Raw genomic sequence first — 8,172 nt, 5'->3', positions numbered from 1 at the left:
AGTCCTTTGTGCTAAGTGGGCTGCAGTATGTGGGCCACTCTGTATGTTCAATCGTCGAGAAAGACGGCCATTGCCAATCAGGACCTCTACGGCAGACCGAAGATTCCGTAGCGTAGTGGTTATCACGTTAGTCGCACACGTCAAAGGTCCCTGGTTCGATACTGTCTGGAAGCAGCAGGCATTCACTACCCTCGATGAACTGGTGTGCAAGTGCTCGTTGGATTGTGTCAGGACTCTCGGGAGCCTGTGCTTCCTCGTCAAGACAAGGGTCCCATATGGTCTAGCGGTTAGGATTCCTGGTTTTCACCCAGGCGGCCCGGGTTCGACTCCCGGTATGGGAATGGACTTTGGCCACCTGGACCTTTGCCCCGAGGGATACAACTGAGCCTCCGTCTAAGCTTCCGATACGACTTGCTGCGTCTCTCCATCCACCCTTCTCGAACAAAACCCCCAGCGGCAAGGCTTTCTAATGCGTTTTCATGTCAAGGTAGCAGACCTGTAGGAGCCATTTTTGTGTTTGATTTGGTATTTCATTTTTTACTTGACTTTTGGTTTGTTGACATTTGGTTTTTGGAATTGTGACACCTGCTGGCGTAAATTGTCCCTGCACCTCAGATTTGGTAGCCTGGCTGATGATCCACCTGGGTGCTTAATTGGCCCAGGTGAATAATCAGGCAGCTTTTCTTTGGAACAAAGAGCTCACTTTGAGCATTGAGCATGGAGCATTAGGCTTTTGGAAAGACAAAGACGCCAGCAGGAAACTGCTTTCAATGTAGCATTTTTTTATGTTTTTTTTGGACAGTGTTTCTTGTTGGGAACCTGGAAATGCATTGATGAACGTTGGAAACTGAAGAAACTTTTAAGTTTGATGGAACACTGGAATAAAACCGTCTCTTTAAACAATTGAAACACCTTCTTGGCGTCTAGATGTAGAACTTACAAGGAGTCACTACATAGTTTGAAAACGACTGCATTGGACAATTTGGAAACGCTCTTTCGTTTGGATTGGAACTTGGATACATGAACTTTTTCGTTGGAACTACTGGAATTACTGCCCTGTTTTGGAAGATTGGATTCATTGACTTTATCAGAACTGGACTGCAAATAGTTTATTCATTCTTTCTTTTGGATATCCTCTTCAAAGGCAAAGACTGCACTCATAATTTGCACCGGTGGAGTGAGTATAAAAAAGCACTACACACGGGCCGCCGCGCTCGCAAAGACTTTGCGCTTTAAGTTTGGAACGTTGCCAATTTTTGTGTGTGAGACTGAAGACTTTTTTATAACGTGAAATACATTTTTGAGTTTGAATTGAAAATGGCTGATCCAGTAGAAGAGGAACCGAACACAGAGGAACAGAACTTAATAGAACAGCAGAACATGGAAGCTGAAAGGAAACTTATACAGCTAATAGGCAGCCGAAGAGGAAAACTTGGATACCTGACAAGGAAAAAAAATGAAATTAACACTTTAATTACTGCTGGAGAAGAAAAGGAAAATGTGCTAAAGCAAATTGACATTTTTGAAAGAAGCTTTAATGAGTTTAAAGAATTACAGGCCACAGTGCAAAGTTTGATGAAAGATGAATACGAGAGAGAGGCTGATCAAGTTGATTGGTTTATCCCGAAAGCTACCTGTTTCAGCACATTTCTGGAAGGCGTAACGCAATGGGCAATGAGCAGTGATGAGGTGCATGAAGCATTACAGGAAGAAGCAGAGGAGCAAGAAAATCTGGTAGTCCCAGAGGATAGTGCATCTCAAACTGGTCAAAAGGAAAAGAGCAAAGCCCCTAGCGAACATGAGAGTGTTGCGTTCAGACGGCCTGACGCGCAGCCTGTAGTGGAAGACTGGCAACGCGCTGAGGCAGACTGCGCAGCATTGAAAGCAAAAAATAAAGCGCTGAATGAAAAATTTGAATTGGATATTGAAGAGGCCAAATTAAAAGCGCGCAGAGAAAAACTTGACATGGAATCAGAGTTGGCTGCAGCAGAAGCAAGGGCAAAAGCATTGCGTGAGTCAGAGGAAAGGCGCTCACTGATTGGCGGCTATCAATATGATACACCAACCGAATATAAAATACCCACAACAGCGCAGAGGCCAGTGAAACAACCAGCGCAGACACCAATAACTCCGCAAAGCCAAACAGCCAATGTACAGTCTGTTCCTACTGCTGATGGCAACAACCAAATTGCTGATGTTTTGAAAAGACAAACAGAAATAACAGAATTACTTGTTAAACAGCAAACACTGTCTTTGTTGCCAGATAGGAATGTGCCAATTTTTGATGGAAATGCACTTGAATTCAGAACCTTCATCAAGGCATTTGAACAGTGTGTAGAAAGACACACAACTAGTCTGGCAGATCGTCTTTACTACCTGCAGCAATATACCAAGGGCCAACCTAGAGATCTTGTAAGCAGTTTCTTGCACATGGACCCAAAAGTAGGCTTCAAAGAAGCAAAAAAGCAACTTGAAAAACAATTTGGCAACCGCCACAAGATAGCATCTGCTTTCATGACCAAGGCATTAAATTGGCCAGTCATAAAACCTGAAGATGGCAATGGGCTGAGGTCTTATGCTCTGTTTTTAAACAGCTGCTATCATACCATGCAGGATGTAGATGGCCTAAAGGAATTAGAGAATTCCACCAACCTCAGACAATTGGTGTCTAAACTCCCCTACAGACTGAGAGACAGGTGGCGTGGACATGTGTGTGCCTTACATGACAAAGACCAACAAGTGACATACAAAGACCTAGTGGACTTCGTTGACAAGCAGTGCAGGGCAATGCTAGACCCGGTCTTTGGAGACATAAGTGGCACAGTGGATGCCAAAAGGGCCCCTAAAACAAAACAAACTGTGAGCAGCAGACCCAATGCCAGATCCAGCTTTGCAACTACTGTTGATCATGTACTTGCCAACAACAATGACACAACTGGACATAAACAAAAAACAAACAAGAGTGCATTTGACAAACCATGTTTATTCTGTGGAAAGAATCATGCATTTCAAAACTGTCAACTGTTTGCAAGAAAACAAAACAACGAAAGAATACAATTCTTAAAAACAAATGGAATGTGCTTCGGATGCTTGGAGAAGGGACACATGAGTAAGACATGCTCCAATAGAATGACCTGTGACAAATGTTCATTATCTCACCCAACTGTTCTGCATATCCACACAGGAAAGCCAAAGGATGACGGACAAGCTGATCATGCCTTACCTGCAACAAGTGCACTGGTGTCTGTGGAAAGGGACCACCTGCAGGACAGTGAGTCACAATGCACACTAGCCATAGTCCCTGTAAAGGTTAAAGTTGTCAATTCAGAACAATTTGTACATACTTACGCCTTTCTAGATCCCGGAAGCTCCTCCACGTTCTGCACTGATTCCCTGAAAAGAAAGCTAAACACCTGTGGAAAAAACTGCACAATTCTACTGCGAACAATGGGACAGGAGAAGGCAGTTAGCAGCAGTGTAGTCAATGGCCTGGAGGTCAGCAGTATGGAGGATCACAAGTTTCACAAGCTCCCAGATGTTTACACACAACCAAAATTGCCAGTGTCAAAACAGCACATACCCAGTCAGGAGTCAGTACAGAAATGGCCATACTTACAAGAAGTCAAACTGCCACAACTGGATGCCGACATAGAATTGTTAATTGGAACAAATGCTGCCAAACTTCTGGAACCCTGGAAAGTCATTAACAGCAGAGGAAATGGTCCGTATGCCGTTAAATGCCCCCTAGGATGGGTAATCGGTGGACTCATGCAAGAAAGCACATGTGACCTCAAAGGCAGCCATGCATGTGCAGCGGTAGTGAATCGCATTTCAGTGGCCAACTTGAATGAGTTGTTGGTAAAACAATACCATCACGATTTCCCAGAGAAAGAATCTGAAGAGAAAACAGAAATGTCAATAGCAGACAAACAATTCATGTCAATTATGGAAAAATCAAAAGAATGGAAAAATGGTCATTACTACTTACCTTTACCTTTGAAGGAGGAGAATGTAAACATGCCAAACAATTACCAACAGGCACAGCAACGTGTTCTCTCCCTGAAAAGAAAATTAGAAAGAAATGCAGAATATCATGCAGAATACACAGCCTTCCTACAGGGAGTGATCGAAAGTGGCTATGCGGAAATGGTCCCAGATGATGAGCTGAACAAGGAGAGTGGAACAGTCTGGTTTCTTCCACACCATGCTGTACATCACCCAAAAAAGGGCACTTTGCGTGTAGTTTTCGACTGCTCTGCATCATTTCAAGGAACATCTTTGAACAGTGCTCTCATTCAAGGTCCAAACCTCACTAGCAACCTGGTAGGTGTTCTCCTGCGCTTCCGCCAAGAGCCAGTTGCATTAATGGCGGACATAGCAAGCATGTTCCACCAGGTGAGGGTAGCTGAGAAACATGTCAACCTCTTGCGTTTTCTCTGGTGGCCAAATGGTGACACAAGTCAACCACTCAGACAATATAGAATGACCGTGCACATATTTGGTGCAACATCTTCACCAAGCTGTGCCAGTTTCGCACTCAGACAAACAGCAGAGGACTTCAAAAATCAATTCTCTGTGGAAGCAATGGAGACGATTAAGTCTAATTTTTACGTCGATGACTGCTTAAAGTCAGTGGCAACCGAGAACGATGCAATGTCCTTGTACAAGGAACTAGAAACTGCATGTGCAATGGGAGGCTTCCGCTTGCACAAATGGATATGCAATAACCGAACTGTTCTTATGTCCATCCCACAGGCAGACAGAGCACAGCAAGTGAAAGATCTTGACCTGGAAAAGAGTGAATTGCCTGTGGAAAGAAGTCTTGGAATCCAGTGGTGTGTGGAAAGGGATGAACTTACCTTTGCTGTGAGCCTTAAGAATCAGCCACACACCAGGAGAGGTATACTGTCTGTAATCGCATCTGTGTATGATCCTCTTGGCCTCATCTGTCCATTTGTCCTTACAGCTAAAAACATCCTGCAGGACCTGTGCAAACAAAACCATGCCTGGGATAAAGAACTACCAGAGCACCATGTGCAGATGTGGCAGGAGTGGCTGACTGGACTGAGACACATTGGAGAGCTTGCAGTCACCAGGTGCATGAAGCCTGCGCAGTTTGGTCAGGTAACATCTGCACAATTACACCACTTCAGTGATGCCTCAGAAAGCGGATATGGTTGTCTCCTACCTCCGTCTTGAGAATGCTGAACAGGAAGTACACATCTCCTTTGTAATGGGGAAATCACGTGTAGCACCCCTGAAACAAATGACCATGCCAAGACTGGAGCTTACTGCTGCAATGCTCGCAGTTAGGGTAGATAAGCTACTCAGAACAGAGTTGCAGCTCACTCTGGAAAGTTCAGTCTTCTGGACCGATAGCACAGCAGTGCTAAAATACATAAGAAATGAAAACAAAAGGTACAAAACGTTTGTGGCCAATAGGGTGCACACAATAAGAGAAATGACTGAAGTAAAACAATGGAGATACATTGAGACAAAGCTCAACCCAGCAGACTGTGCATCTCGTGGGTGTAAAGCCAGTGCACTCACCCAGTCCACCACATGGCTTAGTGGCCCACACTTTCTCAGGAAGCAAAATTCTGAATGGCCAAAGTCTGACATTGACATGCAGACATTTGATGGTGATGCTGAGGTGAAGAGAGATGTTGTAGTCATGGCAACCACAACTAACCAGAACCCAACCCACAACTTCATACAGTACCACTCAAATTGGAGTAAGCTCATAAGAGCAGTGGCATGGATGCTTAGACTGAAAAGTGTGCTCCTGAACCTCAGTCAGAAAAGAAAGGAGATGCTGAATATTGATTCTGATGACAAGAAACCACGGAAAAGGAAGGACAAAATGAGAACTGGAACGAAATGTACGAATGCACAACTTACCTTGGATGAGTTAAAGGCTGCAGAACAGGCCATCATTCAATCTGCTCAGAGAGAAAGTTACCCAACCGAAATGGAAACCTTGCAGAAGGGAAACACACATGTTAGTAAACATAGCACAATTTGCAAACTGGACCCTTTCATGCAGGATGGACTCCTCCATACTGGAGGGAGACTGAGCAGAATGGCTATCCCAGAAACTCAAAAACACCCTGTGATTCTTCCCAAGCACCACCACATTTCCAAACTTGTCCTGAGACACATTCATGAACAACTAGGACACTGTGGAAGGAATCACATGTTGGCCAAATTGAGACAGCATTACTGGATACCAGCAGCAAACGCTCTGGCCAGAAAGATCAGATCCGAGTGTGTGTTCTGCAGAAAACAACATGCACTCTTAGGAGAGCAAAAGATGGCAGATCTGCCAAAAGAGAGAGTGACACCTGATTCACCACCCTTTACTTATGTTGGTGCAGATTACTTTGGCCCAATAATAGTGAAAAAGGGACGAAGTGAAGTTAAGAGATATGGTGTTCTTTTCACATGCCTCACCACCAGAGCCGTTCATCTAGAAGTAGCCAACTCACTTGACACTGACTCATGCATCCATGCTATTCGTAGGTTCGTGAGCAGGAGAGGTCAGGTACAACAGATCAGATCAGATAATGGAACAAATCTGGTATCAGCTGACCGTGAACTCAAGAATGCCATTAAGGAGTGGAACAAAAGTCACAAACTACAAGCAGCTCTACAGCAAAAGGGCATAGAATGGATCTACAACCCACCTGCCGCCTCGCATCATGGGGGGGTATGGGAAAGATTAATCAAGCAAGTAAAGCAAACACTCCTGGCCGTAACCAAAGGCCAAACACTAGATGACGAGTCCCTTCATACTTTCCTTTGTGAAGTAGAAGCAATCATTAATAGTCGCCCACTTACCACCGTCTCTGATAGCCCTGATGACCTTGAACCCTTGACCCCTAACCACCTTTTACTCCTTAAAGGTCAGCCCACACTATCTCCTGGTCTGTTCCAGAAATCAGACACGTACAGTAAACGCAGATGGAAACAAGTACAATACTTAGCCGATGCATTCTGGAAACGATGGGTTAGGGAATATCTTCCAACCTTACAAGAAAGGCAAAAATGGTTGAGAACTAAACGTAATTACATGAGTGGGGATGTTGTTTTAATTTCTGACCCTACTGCCCCTAGGGCATCTTGGATGTTGGGGAGGGTTATTGACACAAAGAAAGATTCAAAAGGGGTGGTACGTAGTGTAACACTGAAAACCCAAACAAGTGTCTTAGAGAGACCAATTACAAAGGTCTGTCTGTTGTTGGAGAATGACATGTAAATATGATTTTGGTATGATTGTGATATGATCTAACGAGGTACTTTGAATGACTGTGCTTTCTATGATGATGATGATGATGATGATGCTTGCTTTTCACTTACACTGAACATTCTAGGCTTCACATGCGCACATGGACCATGGACCTCCGAAGATCCATTCCGTGCACACACAAGCGTCGTATCCATACACAGACACTAAGCACAACATACACCACTTATGGACTCTTGAATGAGCAATGCCTGTAATGGCAAATGGACTCTATGAACTGAGCACTGAAATGAAAATGAAAATCACAAAAAAAAACAAAAAAACTTTACACTTTTGATGTCATTGTGAATGATGTGAATTATGACTGATGTGAATGATGATTGAATTGACGTATGTATACATGGCTCCATATTTTTTATTTGGTTGTTATTGTACCTGTCCTTAGCCAGTAGCAATAAGGGGGGTGATGTGTAGGAGCCATTTTTGTGTTTGATTTGGTATTTCATTTTTTACTTGACTTTTGGTTTGTTGACATTTGGTTTTTGGAATTGTGACACCTGCTGGCGTAAATTGTCCCTGCACCTTCAATTTGGTAGCCTGGCTGATGATCCACCTGGGTGCTTAATTGGCCCAGGTGAATAATCAGGCAGCTTTTCTTTGGAACAAAGAGCTCACTTTGAGCATTGAGCATTGAGCATGGAGCATTAGGCTTTTGGAAAGACAAAGACGCCAGCAGGAAACCGTTTTCAATATCGCATTTTTATGTTGTTTTTGGACGGTATTTTTTGTTGGAAACTTGGAAATGTATTGATGAACATTGGAACTGAAGAAACTTTAAGTTTGATGGAACACTGGAATAAAACCGTCTCTTTAAACAATTGAAACACCTTCTTGGCGTCTAGATGTAGAACTTACAAGGAGTCACT

At 43.7% G+C, this 8,172-nt stretch overlaps 1 non-coding gene across 1 annotated transcript; it reads left to right on the top strand.

Annotated features, from left to right (window-relative positions):
- The first annotated feature begins 269 nt into the window (after positions 1-269).
- On the top strand, positions 270-341 carry trnae-uuc (transfer RNA glutamic acid (anticodon UUC)). The gene has a single exon. It is a non-coding gene; the product is annotated as a tRNA-Glu (tRNA).
- Positions 342-8,172: the final 7,831 nt, after the last annotated feature.

Source organism: Engraulis encrasicolus, unplaced genomic scaffold (assembly GCF_034702125.1).
Source record: "Engraulis encrasicolus isolate BLACKSEA-1 unplaced genomic scaffold, IST_EnEncr_1.0 scaffold_475_np1212, whole genome shotgun sequence".
NCBI classification, from domain to species: Eukaryota; Metazoa; Chordata; class Actinopteri; order Clupeiformes; family Engraulidae; genus Engraulis; species Engraulis encrasicolus.
The sequence above is the reverse complement of the archived record's forward strand: the minus strand, read 5'-3'. Positions and strand labels throughout refer to the sequence as shown.